Source organism: Pipistrellus hanaki (genome assembly GCF_964339955.1).
Source record: "Pipistrellus hanaki genome assembly, chromosome: 7".
Taxonomy (NCBI): domain Eukaryota; kingdom Metazoa; phylum Chordata; class Mammalia; order Chiroptera; family Vespertilionidae; genus Pipistrellus; species Pipistrellus hanaki.
In genome coordinates, this window is record NC_140509.1 from 44,107,775 (window position 1) to 44,128,344 (window position 20,570).

General features: G+C 36.9%; 1 protein-coding gene and 1 pseudogene across 2 annotated transcripts in view; both read left to right on the forward strand.

The window, feature by feature from the left end:
- LOC311625610 (uncharacterized protein) overlaps window positions 1-20,570 on the forward strand; it is a 202,268-nt gene that overhangs the window by 69,203 nt on the left and 112,495 nt on the right. The window lies entirely within an intron of this gene.
- Window positions 6,099-7,893, forward strand: LOC311625990 (phospholipid scramblase 3-like; annotated as a pseudogene). Its single transcript has 2 exons — window positions 6,099-6,384; window positions 6,513-7,893. The product of its transcript is annotated as a phospholipid scramblase 3-like (transcript).

A 20,570-nucleotide genomic window follows, 5' to 3' on the forward strand; every position in this document is an offset into this window, starting at 1 on the left:
GTGACATACTGTCTTAGTTAATAGAGGGCTGATATATTATTGTTCATTATATTGACCATGAGGGGATTTTATTTGAAAAACATCTTAAAGTAGCTATAATTTTCCTCCTCATTTTGTTAGGTGATTCAATTTTTGGTTTTCTTATTTTTCAAGGATTGAGAGGAAAGAGTGATAAGTCTAGATGGAGAGCACACGAATCCCATTCTCAAGTTTTTAGTTTGAAAAAAGTCAATAGAAATAATGACTACAGGCGTGGTGGGTATCATGAGAGCTTGGAGGGCAGCTCTTTGGTATCAGGAGGAGGAGGATGGATGCTGTCAGCTGGGAGGCAGCTAAGCCACAGAAATCTTAGTGGAGACCACAGATGCCAAAAGGAGCCAAAAGAAATTGACCCCACTAAGTGTGGTACTTATTCATCTAGATGGTGATTTTAAAAAGGGGGCGGGCAGCAACTTCATAGCCACTCATGTGGAATCTTTTAAATAAGGCAGTTAAAAGGTATAAATAATTTAAAAACAGCTTACTTGCCAAAGACAATAACACAAGAAAACATCTTTGGACAGACACAGGCTAAAAACAAGAAACAGTGTTTGGAGAAGAATAAAAGCCTTCTCTCTACTTTTCTTTACAGCATAGCATACTCTGGAGGTAGATTTTAGGTTTTAAAATGGACTTACTGTGACTCAAAATTATGGGATTTGATCATTAATGTACTAGTCCACTATTTAACAAGGTAAGAGGTTTGAACCCAGCAAAGATGTTGAAAAGAAAATGCCTCCTTGCTTATCAACAGCACAATATACATATGCCTTCATTCTACTTTAACAAAAGATATACCTTAGTCTTATAATGTTGTTCTGTAATATGATTAACTAGAAACATTAGACCTAGAAAGTGCATTTCTTTTTGTTTACCTGATTGTTTTGACTACCTACCATGTGTTTGATTTTTGCATTTGAGGTAGAAACAAAACACACGCACACACACACACACACACACACACACACACACACACAAAACCCCACAAACAATCTGGAACAAAAACTGAAATGCAGGTGATTGGCATGTAAACAAATGTATCAGAGGTAAAAAAAATGTATTATTATCTCAATAATTGTTACCAGAATTCCTCTTAGAAGGAAAAAATTTTTGCTACAGAATTAAGATAAAGAGCTTAGGATAGGATGTGAGACAGCGATAATTAGGGGCATGCAGAAATAAGTTTATTTATGTGGGAATACTTCCATGCTGGCAAATTTTGGAGTCTTGCAGCAGTAAACACACTCATAGCAGCAACAAGCCAAGTGAAGAAAGAGTTAGGAATATCCAAAGATGAATAATATTTGGAGATAAGATTTTATGAGGTCAGTGTTATCCTGATACCAAAGCCAGATAAGGACTCTAAAAGAAAAAAAAAAAAGTTAAAGTTCAAGATACCTGTTGAATATAGATTCAGAAGTTGTCAATAAAATATTAGCTAACTGAATTCAATAGTACATTAAATGCATCATACAGTATGATCAAGTGGAATTTGTCATCTGGATGCCAGATGGTCAACGCATGCACATCAATAAATGTGACAAACCATATTATAAAGTGAAAAATTAAAAAAAATCATATGATTATCTCAATAGATACAGAAAAGGCTTTTGACAAAGAACAACATCTTTGCATGATAAAAATGCTCAACAAATTGAGTATAGGAGGGATATTCTCAACACAATACAAGTTGTGTATGAGGTTGAAAGCTTTTCCACTAAGATCAAGAACAAAACAAGTGTGACCACTCTCCTTACTCTTATTCAACATAATACTGGAAGTTCTAGTCAGAACAAACAAATGAAAAGCCTCCAGATCGAAAAAGAAGATAAAACTGTCTTCTATTCCGGATGACATGGTCTTACATACAGAACATCCTAGAGACTTGTAAATGAAAACAACAACAACAACAACAAAAAAACGTGTCTCTGAAAAGTAATCTCACAGGGTGATCTGATAATTAATTTCTGACTGGGCAGGTGATGGTGGGCAGTCATGCCCAGGCCTATGTTTTTCGTGAAAGACTTCTCTTTGCCTTAAGCAAACCCTGTCCCTTGTTTCCATGTGTGTACGCCAATCTTTCAATGACACAACTCTTTAATACAATTTCTCATGTTGTGGTGACACCAAATCTTAAAATTATTTGCATTGCTACTTCCTAACTGCAATTTTGCCGAAACCGGTTTGGCTCAGTGGTAGAGCATCGGTCTGCAGACTGAAGGGTCCTGGGTTCGATTCCGGTCAATGGCATGTATGTTGGTTGCGGGCACATCCCCCGGTGGGGGCTGTGCAGGAGGCAGCTGGTCGATGTTTCTCTCTTTGACGTTTCTAGCTCTCTATCTCTCTCCCTTTCTCTCTGTAAAAAATCAATAAAATATATTTTAAAAAAATAATAACTGCAATTTTGCTACTGTTAATGAATCTTGATGTAAATATCTGTGTTTCCTGATGGTCTTGGGCTCTAAAGCAGTGGTTCTCAACCTGTGGGTCGCGACCCACAGATTGAGGACCGCTAGCAGGGTTGAGGCATTAGAAAGGTTGAGAACCACTAGTATAGGCTAACCCACCCTTGAAATTAACCATACCCACCCTCTTGAAAGCACAGAATCCTAACTATCCTGTATTGTTCAACTTGCTTTGTCCCACCTCCTTGTGATCTTTCTTACACCCCTCTTTAATTTCAAATGCATAAAAGAAGCTGCAAAACTGTTCCTCTTTGGAGAGTTTGAAATCTTGCTCCAAGCATATGCCATCAGTTTGTCTCAAATAAGCTAATAAAAATTCTCTACAGGTTTGGACATTTTTTACATAAACAGACTTTACCATATAACTGTTAGAATTAATCAAAAAAATTTCAGGATACAAAATCAACATACAGAAATCACTTGCATTTTTAAATACTAACAATAAAACATCTTAAAAATAAAAAAAAAATTATTCATAATAACATAAAAACAGTAAAATACTGAGGAATAAATTTAACCAATTATGTGAAAGATCTGTACAATGAGAACTATAGGAATGTAATGAAACAAATTTAAAAAGTCACAAATAAATAGAAATGCAAGCCATGATCTTGGTTTTGTAGAAAGAATATTGTTAAAATGTACATTCTCCCCTAAGCCATCCATAGATTTATAGCAATCCTTATCAAAATTCCTGTTTTTTTTTTTTCACAAAAGTTGAAATATTAAGTTTAAAATTTGTATAGAGCCACAAAAATATCTTGAATATTTGAAGAAATCCTGAGAAAGAAGAGCAAAGCTGGAGACATCACACTTCTTGACTTCAAACTATATTGCAAATCTATAGTCATCAAACAATATGGCAGTGGTTAAAAATTAACACAAATACCAATGAACCAAAAGAGATACTGAGAAGTAAATCTATTAACTTACATAAAAGAATATAAAATGGAAAAAATATCACTTCTTCAATAAATGGTGTTGAGAAAACTGGATAACCACATGCATTACACACATATAATTTAAAGGCTTTCTTACACAATTAGTAGAAGTCAAAGAAGGATTGAAGTAGAGCAATCAGAATAAGTCTATACTTAAAGGCTAAAAAACACAAGACATGACCAAGTGAAAGGAAGTTGATTTAAATGCTAGGAAGGAGGACAGTAATGCATGATTCATATAAAATTAGGTTCATGGTATGGAAGGCTTTGGATGCCACACTGATGCATTGATTTATTTTATTTGCAGTGGAAAGTCACTATAGATTGAATTCTTTATGTTTATATTTGAAGGCCAAACTAAAGTTTAATAATTGTCATTTTATTAATGCCAGTTTTAGGACTAATTTATACTTATCTCTAGTTGATTCTTTCATTCAGTCTACCAGTGTTTATTGAACATAGGTATTTTGTCACAGTCCATCCTGGGGAAGGAAGCTATACAGAAAAAATAAATGCACAGCTATCCTATATAATAAAAGAGTAATATGCAAAGTGACCATCACTCCAACACACAAGATGGCTGCCCCCATGTGATCAAAGATGACTGCCCCCATGTGGACACAATATGGCTGCCACAAGATAGCCAACAGGGGACGGCAGTTGGGAGGGACCAGGTCTGCAAGGGAGGGCAGTTGTGGGTGATCAGGCAAGCAAGGGAGGGAAGTTGGGAAGGACCAGGCATGTAAGTGAGGGCAGTTGGGAGCAATCAAGCCTGCAGGGGAGGGCAGTTAGTGCTAATCAGGCTTGCAGGGGAGCAGTTAGGCATCAATCAGGCTGTCAGGGGAATGGTTACGGGGTGATCAGGCTCACAAGCAGAAGTGGTAAGGGGCAATCAGAAAGGCAGGTAGGCGAGCAGTTGGGAACCAGCAGTTTTGGATTGTGAGAGGGATCCCAGATTGGAGAGGTTGCAGACTAAGCTGAGGGACACACCCCCCCATGCACAAATTTCATTCACCAGGCCTCTAGTACATTAATATTTTCCTAAGGAATTACTTCTTTACTACTTAGGCTAAGATTTTCCTCTATGCATATTTAAAAATTATTTTTCTTAATACTAACTTTCATTCCTAGTGTTAGTTCCTTCATTTAATTTAAAATCCATTTTAAAATGTCAAGTAATTTATTCATTTTAAGTGCGTGTAACATGTAACAGCGAATATAGACTTAGGTTGAAATAAAGATTAATGAATTAGGATATAACATGACAAATTTCCTTTCTCATCACTCTTTGTATTTCCTTACATACATATGTCCATCATTTTTTTTTTTTTTTTTTTTGTCAAATCTTGGTAATGTATGGGCCAATCATCAAAGATTTGTGATGAGAGCTTTGAGCCATGTTTTGGCAGGAAAAGAACAAAGGATATTGCCTGTGGAAGAAATAGTATGTGCAAGTGACAGAAAGAACACAAATACTTTAATCCACCCTGTTAAAGAGTCTAGTTGGTATTAAAGTTTTTAATAGATATAGGGGAAAAAATATTTGGGTCAGTCTGATGATAGAAACACTGGAGATAAAAACACAAATAATTTATGAATATCTGCCAGTGAGAGGACAGTTTATTAAGCATTAAACCAGAAACAGCACAGTATGTCACCACACAATCCTAATATATATAAAACCCAGGTGCTGTCATGACCGGAGGGATGACCAAACAACAGACAAGGGAGCTGAGGGAGCAGAAACTGATCAATTGGTGGCAGGGGTGACTGGTAAGCCCTGATTGGCGAGTGTTGACTGATGAGCAGCTGGAAGGCAAACCTCCTGGTCCCTCCTCCTGGCCCTCAGACTCCAATCAATTGGTGGTGGAGGCAGGGCGGAACTGCGGACTGGCTCCCTTAGTGGTACTGCAGGTTCAATCTCAAGAGGACAGGACAGGCACCAACAGACCAATACTGCCAGCATGATCTGACAGTGCTGCTGCCCTCCTGAAACTTGACCTTGGGCACTGCAGCCACTTCCCCTCCCTAGACGCTCCACAAGCAAGAAAGGATGTCACCTGCAGCACCAAGAACGACCAGAGGTAACTGCTCTCCCCATGCCTCCTCCAGGTCACTCGAGCCCGCCCCGCTCCAGAGGAAGTGTGGTCACTGCACGTGGAAGGAATGTAGTGAAGAAACAAAAACCAATGACGAAGGGTCCGTCTCCACGAGCTCTCAGGAGCCTCTGAGCGCTGGGCACCCTGGCTATTTTAGGGCCTTCGGATGAGCAGGGCACTAGAGGGGTGAGGAAACCTCCTGGTGGTCAAGCCATCAGTCTGATTGCAGCTTCATCCATCCTGCCATCTGCCAACAGGCACCTCCGCGGAGAATGGGAGAACAAAGGGTGGGGGAGGGGTGGTTCTGCAAAACCCAGAAGGAATCTAGGGTCCCAAGTATTCTGCCCCACCCGCCTGACACTTTTGGTTTCTCTCTGAGTCAGAGGCACCGCCTGAGAGACCCTGAGTGGGTGCCTGGTGCAGCCACCTCTCCACGTTTTCCTGATCATCTTTGTGTCTGCCTTTGTGTCTGTCGGGCTGTCCCCAACCTTGCCTCCTCTTCTAGAACTAAGCTTCTGATACAGAGACAACCTGAGAACCCTCATTCCTTTCCTATGGCAGGATACTTGCCCCCACAGGCTACACCCCTTAGCCGCCTCCTCACTACCCTGTGACTGTTGGGTAACCGGAGAAGGTGCAGCATCCTGGGCCTGGACCAGCACCAGTGACCACCCACATGCCTGCCCCTGCTCCCAGCTTAGATCTCTTCCCCTTGCCTGCCCCCAGTGCCCTGGGGCCTGCTGCTGGGCCTGCTGCCTCCCTCTTGCCACTGCCCAGGGTGCCTTCTGGTCTCGAATTCTTGGTGCTAATTGATCAGATCCTGATTCCCCAGAGGGCTGGGCTAGTATAAACACTTCTAGGCTAGAAGACAAGTAACCAATATGAACTGTGCTCAGGGGCTCTACAGCCCCTGGGTCAGGCAGCTGAAGAGAGCAACTGCTGTGCACGTCTGTGCTGTGAGCCTGCAGGCACCTTCACATCTGTCTGGTGGACCCCAGGGACCGAGAGATGGAAGTACAGTTGCCACCAAGCACCACCATTGGCCATGTGCTGCAGACCTAGCATTCCTTCCTCCCCAGGTTCGTTATTCCAGATGTCAATGTTCATAGGATCCTGTGAGTGGTGGGGCCCTGCTGGATCTGTGGCTGTGGCACAAGCACCAACTTTGAGGTGAAGACTACGAATGAGTCCCACAGTGTTGTCCGCATCAGTAAGCAGTGGCAGAAATGGGGGAGGGTGGGAGAGGAGGAGGAGGCTGCTCCAAGAAGCCCTCCTGGATGCAGATGACTTTAGCTTGCAGTTCCCACTGAATCTGGATGTGAGAGTGAAGGCTGTACGGCTGGGAGCCACATTCCTCATTGACTGCATGTTCTTCAAGAAACGAGGAGGCACTGGGCCCTCTACCATCACCAGTTAGATGGCATCTCAGGCTGAGGACTGTCTCCTCAGCCAGAACTCAAGATGGTCACCTGGCCTGGCCTGGCCCCTCCTCAGAGGCAGCCCTTTCCTCCATGTACACTGCAGAGGACAGACAGGGATGCCTAAGAGACTGGGGCCATGGTGCCCCATCCCTACCCTGATTCCCTGGCCTCTTTCACCTGTGGCCCCCACGGAAGGGTATGTATGAGAGCCCTTCCCCTGCTACCTCTCACCACTGTCTCTGGCCATCCCTTAGCACACAAGCAAATCTGCTTTCAAACTTACCCTACTCACTGCCTCTCATCCCCTTCCAGGGCCTCTGCTCTGGATGGGGCCTTTGGAATCTAAGGCTCTGGGGTTTTACAACAGAGCTGAGGTAGGAAAGGGTAAACAGCACCAAAGATGGCTGGTATGGCCACTCACCTCTGCCTCAGCTTAACCGATTAGTTCAGCCTCAGAACATGGCACTCAGAGGAGATCCCTACTTCTCCAAAGGGACCCCACCTGTGCACGAATTCATGCACCGGGCCTCTGGTGTAGACATGAAACAAAGAGATACACAAAGATCTTGGTGATATCTTAAGAAAGTAAAACAGCATTTATTCCTGGACCCCAAACAAGAAGTTAGCATCCCCACTAATATGTTAGTATTCCTCTTTCTTTTGCTGTAACAAGGTAGAAAAGAAAAAGATGATTAATAATGTAACCAATAACACTACCCACTTTCTCCTGGTTGATTAGCTCAACATGACTGTGCCTCCATGGTGGCTTTAAGCCCATATATGACCTATTGTATAATCCTCCAAGAATGTCTAATAAAACTCTGTGTAGCTATTTCTAATACTCAGGAATAAAAACAAAGTAATAAGAAGTTGCCACAGTTATTCAGATGAAAAGATGATCAGAATCAAACTAAGGTGATGGTTCGTGGGAATGACTGGCAAGAGATAGACTCAAACATTGCATGGAAGAGTGATTTTGAAATCCAGATTGTCTACACTTGAGAATTCAATCCAATAAGCAAAACTACCATGAGTGATACAAGGGATTTATTATAGAGATTATTTTTTTATGAGATCCTGAGAGCTGAATGGGCGATCTATGGAAGTCTTGCTGCCCCTGTCTCTGGATGTGAAATGAGGAGAGTACAGGTAAACAGGAACCTGCAAGTATGAGCTGGAACTACAGAGGATGCATTGAAGCCCATATTCATCTTTCCCAACTTCTAAGCCTTCATCTTGGATAAAGCACATGCCTGATGCATTCATGACAGAGCTCCACCTGCCACTGGCCCAGGATCCTGGGAGGCTGGAGGAGATAATTTGGTTGAATTGCTGGAGATACTTGTTGCCAGTCAAGCATCTGGACCCAGCTTAGCTGAACTAACACAACACAAAGACAGCAGCTACTATGTATGTTCTGTGTGTTTGTGTTTTCATTGCATCAAAATAAATGTAGCCGAAACTGGTTTGGCTCAGTGGTAGAGCGTCGGTCTGCGGACTGAAAGGTCCCAGGTTCGATTCCAGTCAAGGGCATGTACATTGGTTGCAGGCACATTCCTGGTAGGGGGTGTGCAAGAGGCAGCTGGTTGATGTTTCTCTCTCATCGACTTTTCTAGCTCTCTACCCCTCTCTCCTCCTCTCTGTAAAAAATCAATAAAATATATTTTAAATAAATAAATAAATAAATAAAATGTAAAAAATAAAGCCAATATAAATAGGAGTCTACTTCCGAATCCCTAGGTCATATTAAAATGACTTAGAAGTCATTTATTTAGGTTTTTAGTCATTTAGAGAAATAGTGCAATCACAAAGTGTCTATCCACTTCTTTTAAGAGGAATTTGATGAGATGAGTCATGAATTATTGACTTTGAGGTGAATGCAAGATGTTCAATAGGAGTAGTTCAATTCTATATTAAATATATGAAATGTGCATAAGAGTGCAGTGTCAATTGGAATAAACTTTGAAATAAGATAGAGGTGGTGGTCATTATAGCCATATATGTTTGTGAGAATATGTAAAGTGAAAAGTTATTATAAAATGTTACAATAATGAAGTTTGGGCCTCAGTTTAAAATAAACATATTCAGTATTTGTTTTAAATTATTTTTAAAAGTAAGTTTAAGCAAATTGAGAGTTATTATTAGAATATACCATATCTTTTTTTAAAAAAATTTAACACTTAAAAACTCAAGAGATTTCACGGACTTAAGATTTCATAATTAATTTGACATGCATGTACTTTTGAAACAAAAATGTTAAAAATATGTAAAGTTCTAACAGCAGCATTGTATTTGCTTCAGGAATATTTTTATAGAAAATGTTGAGTTTTTAAAAAGTGACAATTTCTTAGAAGAGTATTATTAAATGCAATTATATATTTCTTTCTGCTCTCATCAACTTTTGTGTTAAAGTTTTATTGTGACTTTTGATGCTATCTTTCTATTTAAAGTTAGTCTTTGTGTTTGTTTGGTTTTGTGCTAATGCAAAGTTATATTTTTTTGTAAGATCACTCTCATTATCAAGAAAGGGTTTTAGGAAGATCAATATTTGTTTTGGCCTGCCCTGTTTATATAAATATATAACTTAATCAACATAAATATATTATCTTCATTTTTCACTTAGAAAATTTGCAGAACTTTGAAGACCTGCTATAGGAAAAACATTTAGCTCTCAGTACATGCTGAAAATAACAATCAATAGGAATTTCAACATTTACAATGTATATACAGCTGTCTGGATTATAACTGTAGTAAATTCCTATGAAGGCCAGATTTATTGACTTTGATAATTTATATATGTTTATAAATATATATAAACAGATATGGGTAGATGCAAATATAAATACACATTAATATGTACACATAATTTTTACATAATTTTTCTTAATGTCAATTTAAAAAGCATGAACCTGGATTTTATTGTGCATATAAACCATGATATCTTTCTGACGGACGCATACAATCAATCTTAATATAACCAGGAACATATGGGGATTTTCAAGGTTATAGAACAATAGGGTCACATGAAAATATGTCATGCTGATAATACTTTCAGTGGAATAAGATGATAAAAATTACTATTTCTCTCTATATAAATTTTGTACTGACCTTCACTTTACCAACAGCTTTAATAAAGAAATACAGAATAAGTTTCAAGAGAAGCCATTCAAGAGTAAAAAGGTTTAATGCTGACCCAAAATAATATTTTTACTTCCAAGTTTAAAAACAGAGATGGAAGGCCCTCAGTGATTGACTTTCTTAGGAAAGGTCATGGTGGTGACAACTATTACCATTATTCAGCACTTTGGAACTGTAATTATTAGAGGATTGCATTTATACCAGCGCATTCATTTGTTATGTGTGCGTATATTAAAAAATAACAGTATTCTTAGGCTAGGTTATTTTGAGGCTGAATAAGCCTCTCAAGCATAAAGGTGACTGCAGAACATATTTTACTTTATCCATATTTACATTTGAATTAGTTGAAACCCTGAAATTATATAATAATGTTGGAATTTTATGGAGAATATTAGAGGCTGAATCTGTAATTTCTTAGAAACATTGGAAGTTTTTGAGGAACAGAAAAATGTTGCTTTTCTATAACTCACTGTTTTCTAAGTTTTGATTTGTGTAGCAGATTTCAAAAATAAAGAAAAGCATTTTACAGGAATGATGCTGCATTATATTTAGGATGTAAAATCTCAATTGTGTTCTTTCTAATTAATAATATAATTTTAAAATAATAGCTTAAATGGATAAAATATTTCTCAAATATTCCTGTATTGGATAAGTTAGCAATATACTATTTTTCAGAAATTATTCAGTAATAACTACACTATAATTATAATTGCATTCTGAATTATTTAAATAAACTTTTAAATAAACTCTTACTGATGAAAGTATGTATGTATTAAAGAGTGCTTTTTAAAAGTATTGGGTCGGCAACTAAGTAATTGCGGATTTTTAAAAGAAAATCAAAGACAATTTTTTTATGGAACTAAATAACTTTATTCTGTAATGTATTGCCCATTTTGATCAATGAACTTTTGCCATCTTTCAGGCAGCATCATAATCCCACGTTCAAAAAACTTCTGGTTTTTATTAGCAAAAAACTGAATCAGGTACGATTTGACATCATCATCATTATTGAAATTTTTACCATTCAAGGAGTTTTGTAAAGATCGAAACAAAAAGTAATCAGATGGTGCAAGGTCAGGACTATATGGTGGATGTGGCAAAACATCCCAACCAAGCTCCATTAATTTTTGCCGAGTGACCAAAGATGTGTGTGGCCTTGCATTGTCATGATGGAATACAACACCTTTTCGATTTGTCAATTCGGGCCGCTTTTCTTCAACTGCATTGTTTAATTTCGTTAGTTGTTCAATGTAGACATCAGAATTGATCGTTCGGTTGGGTGGTAAGAGTTCAAAGTAGACAATTCCTTTGTAATCCCACCAAACTGATAACAAAACCTTCTTTTGATGAATATCAGCTTTTGATGTTGTTTGAGTTGGTTCACCTGGCCTGCTCCACGATCTTTTCCGCTTGATATTGTTGTAAACAACCCATTTTTCATCGCCAGTTATCAGTCGTTTTAAAAATGGATCATTTTCATTACGTTTCTTTAGCAAATCGCAGCTGCTAAAGCGTTGCGTTAACTGTGATTCTTTCAGTTCTTGAGGAACCCATGTATCGAGTTTTTGAACATAGCCAAGTTGTTTTAAGTGATTTTCAATGCATGTATGTGATACATGAAGCTTCTCTGCAATCTCACATGTTGTACTGTGACAGTCCGAATTGATTATTGCTTTGATTAGGGCGTCATCAACTTCAACTGGTCGACCAGAGTGTTTTTCATCTTTGAGTGAAAAATCACCAGAACGAAATTTGGCAAACCAATTTTGACACTGCCGTTCTTTTAAGGCTTCGTCACCATAAACAGCACATAACTTTTTATGAGCTTGCGATGCGTTTTTCCCTTTGTTGAAATAAAAAAGCAAAATATGACGAAAATGTTCCTTTTGATTTTCCATTTTTCAACGAACGCCAAACGAAAACTACAAAACAGATCAAAAAACTTTTTTTACTGATTAACAGCTGAATAGCCAACTATCAAATAACAAAATGTGTTTTACATTTGTACTACGTCTGCAAACCTAAAAATTCAACTGAAGCCATATATGTGTGAAACCAGCAATTAATATGACAGTAGTTAACCTATTGAAAAAATTGATCAATTCTTAGATTTTAAAGTATCTTAGTGAATTCACAAGTTATTTTGAATATTTGTGAGTATTTCCAATTTTCAGGATCATTGATGATTTATTATTTCATTAACTGGATATTGAGATCAATCATTGCCTTCTTCTCCCCATCATAAAATTTGTATGTATTGGTAATTTAATTTAAAAATCTATATTTTTCCAATTATTATGGCAGACCTAAAGAAAAATTCTTTTAAAATATGTGTTTTCTATGAATAAGAACATGATAAGACTCATAAAGATCACTTTAAAGGAGAATACCTTGCCTCATGAGGTAGTTAAAGGCCAATTGATTGTTGTTGTAATAGAGGAATTGGGAAGAAATAATTTAAAGTAAATTGAGTTTTTCTAACGCTTTTCTTTCTGCCAAGCCAGCTCAGTACCATGCTATATATCAAATGATTCTATAAGTATATGTGTGTGTATACACACACATACACACACACACATAACACACACACACACACACACAAACACACTGAGTGGCCATCACTCCAACACAGAAGCTGACTACCCCCATGTGGTCAAAGATCCTGCCCCCATGTGGACACAAGATGGCTACCACAAGATGGTCAGCAGGCAAGGGGAGTTGAGAGGCACCAGGCCTGCAAGGGAGGGCAGTTATGGGCGATCAAGCCTGCAGGGGTGGGCAGTTAGGGTGACCAGGCCGGCAGAGGAGGGAAGTTTGGGGTAAACAGGCTGGCAGGGGAGCAGTTAGACATCAATCAGGCTGGCAGGGAAGTGGTTAGAGGGTGATCAGGCTGGCAGGCAGAAGCAATTAGGGGCAATCAGGAAGGCAGGCAGGCAGGCAAGCAGTTGGGAGACAACAGTCCTGGATTGTGAGAGGGATATCCGACTGCCTGTTTAGGGGGTCCCAGATTAGAGAGAGTGCAGGCTGGGCTGAGGGATAACACTCCCCTTCCCCATGCATGAATTTCATGCTCCGGGCCTCTAGTTATATATATTACACAAAGCTTGATATATTGCCAAGTCCTTCTGTTTTACTAATTTACCTCCGTACAGTATTACAACACTATATTTTAAATAATGTTGGCCTACTGGATAAAAATGATTATTCCTTAATTGTAATTTGCAAGTTACTGGTTACATGTGAAATATAAATTTTTTTTGTGTTTTTATTGGTCATTATATCTATTTTACTAAATAATGACTGCTCATATTATACACCAATTTTTCTCGTTTCTGTTTATATTTAAGATTAAGTATGTTAATTAAATATATCAATATTGATCCCTTTTTGCCTTAAGTCCTTATTCTTTTTTTACTTATTTTGTATTGCTATTTGTAACATTATAAAAGACTTTGAAGCATGTGGAGGAGACTATAGATATAAACACCATATGAATAAAGCTGTTGGTCATTCTAAAGTAGGGGTGTCGAACTCAATGAGAGAAGGGGCCAAAATCTAAAATCCAGCCTAAATCGCGGGCCGAATGGTTTACTGAACAGTCATAAACTGACAATGTCATAAACTGACAGCGGAGTGCAGTGATGACAGCGCGGTGCGGGCCACATTGCAAGGCCTGGCGGGCTGGATTTGGCCCGCGGGCCTTGTGTTTGACACATGTGTTCTAAAGGATAAAGAACAACTGACAAAATATTTTTTCAGTTAGGAAAAAATAAGTGTTATAAAACATCAAGCATATATAAGAAAGACAATGTTGGTTAACTGTGATCATGGCTGTATGACTATTACAGAAATATATAAATAAAAATTATTTAAATAATGCTGAAGTCTTAAAAATTATTTTTAAAAAGTGGCTGCATCTGTGGCCACTTTCTGAAATAGGTGTTATTCCACCCCATCGCTCTATAGCAGCTTGAAGACTCACATCAAATTAGAAGGACTGCTTCTCTCAGATGTGTTTGATTCAACTCACCTTGTAAAAGAAAGCATTCCATTAGGAAGCAGTTAAAGGACCATGACTCAAATTAGAATTTGTAGTATGTGTGAACTTACTACAGGTAAAATGGACCATTAAATAGATGGAAATTTTATTAATAAGTAATATTAATCATTTAATGTTTACAGAGGGCAAATATATTAGAAATGTCAATCATGAAAGAATAATTTTTACATCTCAGGTATGAGGGAAACAAATTGAAACCAAGTTTTGTGCCAGATAATTCCTTGTTGTCTCTACCCACTATATGCCAGTACCACACATCTTCCCCACCCCTGCTATGACAACCAAAGAATGTCTCCAGATATTTGCCAATTTCTCTTGGGGGAAATATTATTTGGTTGAGAATTACTTATATATTCTATAGTGTTACTATTGTAGAGAAAACTTCTTTATGGAAAGGGTTTATCTATAAAGTATGGCCGTTTTGTTCTACTAGTAAGTTTGCTTAAAAATGATGTACTTGATTGCATGTGTAGATATAATTTGAGAGTGTTTCCTGCTTGAACTGAACTTTTATATTAGTACTAGATGCCCCATGCACAAAATTCATGCAAAGGGGTGGCAGTTTCCTCAGCCCAGCTTGCACCCTCTTGCAATCTGATAACCCTTGGGAGATGTCCAACTGCTGGTTTAGGTCCAATCCCACAGGCATCTAAACCAACAGTCAGACATCTCTCTCACAATCTGGGACCTCTGCTCCTAACCTCTCACCTACCTGCCTGCCTGACCGCCCCTAACCCTTTGCCTGCATGCCTCATGGCCCCTCACCACACCCCTGCCTGCCTGATCGCCCCTAACCACCTCTGCATTGGCCCCTGCCACTGTGGCTTCTTCCTGAAGGACATCCAGAATGATGTCCAGAAGGTCATTCTGCTTTTGATCCAATTATCATATTATGATTTTATTATTATAGATATTGAATTGACTGAGTAATACTACTAAGTAATTAACCACTTACAATTATATCATATGAAATTGTCTTAATTTCAGGCTTTTGAAACATCACATGTGGAGGAAGCCAACTTGAGTTTGAAACTTGTACTTCTAAAAAGTTTACTTGTCTCCTAGAAGAAATAGATATTTTTGACAACTGCAATAACTGGACATTACTAGAACAATGTTAACACAGGGGGTTAACAGCTTGCACTTGTACAAAATACTTGAAGTCAGTCAGAAAGCCATTATTATGACCTTGTGCTGACCACATTCTATGAAGTGTTACATGATCAGGGACAGGGAAGTTGGTTAATGGAAGTTATATAGTAGCTAGATGTATCCTTGTCACACTTCATCTAAACTGATACATTGCAATGGTCCACACTGCTCAGACCTGGCAATTACTGCCCAATTCCAATCTATTCCACAGTGCCACTATAATGAAAAATAATTAGGAGCCTGAAAATGAGTTTTCACATGAAATGGTTTCAGTGCTTGGACACAATCGCCTTTGGCAGATGGCTTTGGGTTTGCTTTAATATAATAAAGACAGTTAATCATCTCTAAAGAGTGCACTGAATGAATAAACTTTTAACACTACTTTATACAATGAAACTTATATTGATCAAATGTTTAATGTTCAGGGGTGGAAGTTTCTTTGGTGAAATTGTTTAGAATGAGCACATAAGTCACTGCAAAATAAATGTGTTAGAAAAGAATAAAATTGGTTATCTATTATTGGTGGAGGAAAAAAAAATCTGTACACTGAAATCAACTCCTCTTGCTGAACACTGTTGCTATGATATATAAAATGTTTTTAGATGTCTAAATGAACATCCTTAATTTGGTAAGACAGAAACAAATCACTTGATATATATATATATATATATATATATATATATATATATATATATATATGATAGAGCAAAGATAGTATCTTTAGCAAATGGCAGCATGTGCAAAAAATATAAATAAAATTTAATCTAATACACAGAACCCACACCACTCACAAAAGAATTAACTCAAAATGTTTCATAGGCCTAAATGCAAAATACAAAACTATAAAACTCTGTTTCCTGTAGGCAAAGTGAATGTAGGTGGCCCTTACACAGTGGGTGGAGGGTCCCCAGCTAAGTCCCATTGGGCTGCAGCTTTAGAGTTGCATCCCGATTCTTTGTTCTTTGTTGTTCTGTTGAGCTAATCTGAAAAGGTTATCTTTAAAAGAATAATCAGGGTAGTACTTCCTCTACTTATCAACTCTACTCACCAGTTCCTAAAAGATCACAATCTGAAATCAAGGCTTGTCCTCACCTAGAGAAGTAAGAACAATAAAGACTGTTGCCACTCAGTGCTGGTTCACCAACTCGTCTTTATACTTAGATTTCTGATGGTATGTGTAATTTGCTCTTTTTACATAGCTACGATCTTCACCGCACAGTTGCAGCAATTGCTTACTTGAATGGGTAACTTAACAGAATCAAAGAATGACATGTACAAGTAATAGGATAAGAAGATAAGCTTTGAAATCAGATGGGCATGCATGCAAAACTAGGATGTACTATTTAGTACCTGTATGCCCATGAAAAATATATTTTAAAAGGACAGGAAAATATATATGTAAAAACAGTACTCGGTGAGTTTCCTAAAGGGTGTAATGCAAATATTAAGTTAGGTTTAACCCACTTTTTTTTACATATAAATGATAAAGTGAAAATTTGGAATATGACAGGCCTATGCTGAGAAAGCATTCTAGAGGAAAAAGAATTTCTAAAATTGCCTTTTAAGAATAAACTGAACTAACAAAACTAATAAGTTCTATTATACTAATTCAGTTATTGATTTCAATTATTTTAAAAACAAAAATTGAAATATATTATGAATAAAGTATAAAGAATACAAAGAAAGTAATTACTTAAATTTCAGTGTTTACTTTTTGATAAACTTTATTTTTCAGTCTTTTTCCTAGTTGAGAAAACTTGTGGAATTTAGGCTTATAATTTTGTTAACTCAGAAATAATAAATTCTGTTATTTAAGAATAAATTCTAGATAAGAGCAAAAGAAATTAATCTGTTTTATATTATTTTTCTGTTTTATTAAACATACATGAAATCCACAGAAAAATAATTTAATTCAACTATAAAGAAATATGAAAGAATACTCTATTAGTAAAATAATTATGTTATTAAGTAATTTAATTATTAAATCAACTGCACTTTAATGCAAATATCTGTTAAATACTGACAATTTTTACATAATGCATAAAATATATACATTTTGTACTTGTATAAAATAAAATGTAATGTATTTTAATAATTAATTAGTAACTTAAACTGTAATTTATCTAAATTATGTCAGCAAAGTTAAGAATGGAGAAATGTGGGAAATTTATCTACCTATATGTTACCTATACATTTTTTAAATTTGTTTTTAACTTGAGTGCTTTTGTGGTCTGAAGTATGATAATAAAGTTTTTTGTTTGTTTGTTTTCAGTTTTTTTGAAGCTAACATCTAATATATTTAATTTCTACTAATGCTTTAAATAGGTTGCATAGACAACTTACTGACAAGAAGAGTCATTACATTAAACTCTTATACAAAGCTCCATTCCTTTAACATTTTTGTCATAATCATTATATGTATATAACAAATACATATTTTTTCTAAGAATATCTTTTAATGACATCTTTATTCTAATTTGTAACAACCAAACTGTGAAATTTGATATTTGCTTATTAATACATCTATCCATTTTGAACATTATTAAGCTGACCTAAATTTATTTAAGAACTCTACTCTGTAAATATGATGACATGAAGTTCATTGTCTGTGTCCATTGGTTATGTTTATATGCATGCATACAAGTCCTTTAATTGATCTCTTACCTTTAATTGATCTCTTACCCCTCCTGCCTTCCCTCTGCGTTTTGATAGTTTGTTTGATGCTTCTCTGTCTCTGGATCTGTTTTTGTTCATCAGTTTATGTTGTTCATTATATTCCACAATTGAGTGAGATCACATGAAAATTATCTTTCTCTGACTGGCTTATTTCACTTAGCATAATGCTCTCCAGGTCCATCCATGCTGTTGCAAATAGTAAGAGTTCTTTGTTTATTTATTTATTTTACAGCAGCATAGTATTCCATTTGTGTAGATGTACCACCAGTTTTTAATCCACTCATCTACTGATGGGCACTTAAGCTGTTTCCAAATCTTAGCTCTGGTAAACAAATCTTAGCTGCTGTGCTGCTATGAACATAGGGGTGCAAATATTCTTTCTGATTAGTGTTTCCGACTTCCTGAGGTATATTCCTAAAAGTAGGATTACTGGGTTAAATGGGAGTTCCATTTTTAATTTTTTGAGGAAAATCCATACTGTTGTACCAATCTGCATTCCACCAGCAGTGCATGAGGGTTCCTTTTTCTCTATATCCTCCCCAGCACTTGTTTATTAATTTGTTGGAAATAGCCATTCAGATAGGTGTGAGGTGATATCTCATTGTTGTCTTGATTTGCATCTCTTGAAGATTAATGACTTTGAGCATGTTTTCATATGCCTGTTGACCTTCTGTCTGTCCATTTCCAAAAAGTATCTATTTAGGTCTTTTGCCCATTTTTTTTTATTGGATTGTTATCTTCCTTTTGTTAAGTTGTATGAGTTCCCTATAAATTTTGGAGATTAAACCCTTATTGGAAGTAACATTGGCAAATGTGTTCTCTCATGTAGTGGGCTTTCTTGTTGTTTTGTTACTGGGACAAAACTCTAAAAAAATATATATATAATTGATTTTAGAGAGGTAAAGAGAGGGAGATAGAGGTAGAAACATTAGTGATGAAAGAGAATAATTGATTGGCTGCCTCCTGCACACCCTCCACTGGGGAATCGAGCCTGCATCCCCAGAATGTGTCCCTGGCCAGAATTGAACCTGGGACCCGTTAGTCCACAGGCTGATTCTCTACCCACTGAGCCAAACCAGCTATGGCACAAAACTATTTTTATCCCTCTGAATTTCTTCTGAATTTTAGCTGCCAGATAATAATTCAAGTACATAAACAAACAAACAGACTATTAACACCTTGGATTTGTTGCACTATGAGGAAACAAGGAAGTTTGAAACTACATAATATGTTTAATAATAACTTTCAAAGTTGTTGAAAGACAGCTATGTGAAGGGTACTGCTAAAAACGTTTGGACAGTTAGGGGAGTCCATCTTGAGAATGGCCTTGCCTTATATCCTAAGGCACTTAGACTTGAACCTTCAGGAAATACAATATGAAATGTAATAAAAGATCAGCCCTGTAATCTAGAAAGTTTACATTGTCAGCAGAGCAAGGGATAGATCTAAGAGGAGCAGAAGTGAAGCAGATATATTAAGTAAGTTGTTATTTTAATAATCCAGGTAAGGAGTAATGAATGTATATAGTACATTTATTTTGTCTTTTCCCCCAAATATTTGTTGAATGCCTATTATATGCTAAGGACCACCCTCTGCATTGAGGATATAATAGGAAACATGATCATCATGATCTATTTTGCTTTTAGGAAATATACAGTCCTGCCTGGATGAGTCATTTAATGGGGAAATTTGTATTTCTAGATAACAAAAAAATCATATTATTTCAATTTGCTTCGAAGTCTGAGCCTGTTGCTTCTTAAGAAATCCTTACGTATCTGTCTGGGTCAATATTTTATTTGAGGAGCAAGCAAAATTAAGCCATAATACCTCTTCTCTGACAATTCCCATGCTTTCTAAAACTGTGTGTAGATAGCCTTAAGGGCATCATGAAATATTTGGAAAGCTTGGTAAGCTTTCTGAGAACTTCAACACTGCGGTATTGAATTGGTTATGAGCATTAGCTCAATTCTAACCTGTGTCTCTTGATGGTTATAAAAGAACTGGGGCTTTAAATACCAGTATAAGGGTCAAGACTAGTAGGAAACTTCACATAACATTATCACAGAAATACTTTCAAATTTTCTAGTTTTTTTTTTCAACCCTTTCCATGTTAAAATTTTAATTAAAAATAACAACAATAAAAACTATATTTCTGGGACCAGTCAGGGCATGAGGGACCAGGTTTCATACTGCTCTTGAACTTGGAGCTTTCCATCCTGACTTTAAACACAAAAGGGTAAAACTTTCCTTTGTGCTGAGGATATGGCTTTATTATGGGATACAAGCAGAATCCCCAAACCAATTCTAACTATAGTCAGACCTAAAACATTGTTTTATTAAGGAAAAGGAGGGTTCCTCATTTAATTGCTTTCATGGCATTGAATTTTTTCATATTGAATTCAGCCAACTAATCTTAATCTAAAATTATGTTTAGTGGAAACTATTCACCTGATCCAATCATGCAGTATCCTAGGAGAACAAGCTTATAGGGTTTAACAAAAGCCACATTGATTACATGAAAAATACTATGGGAGCTAAACTGATAATTTTCTATGGCTAAAGTTAACAGAATTTCATGA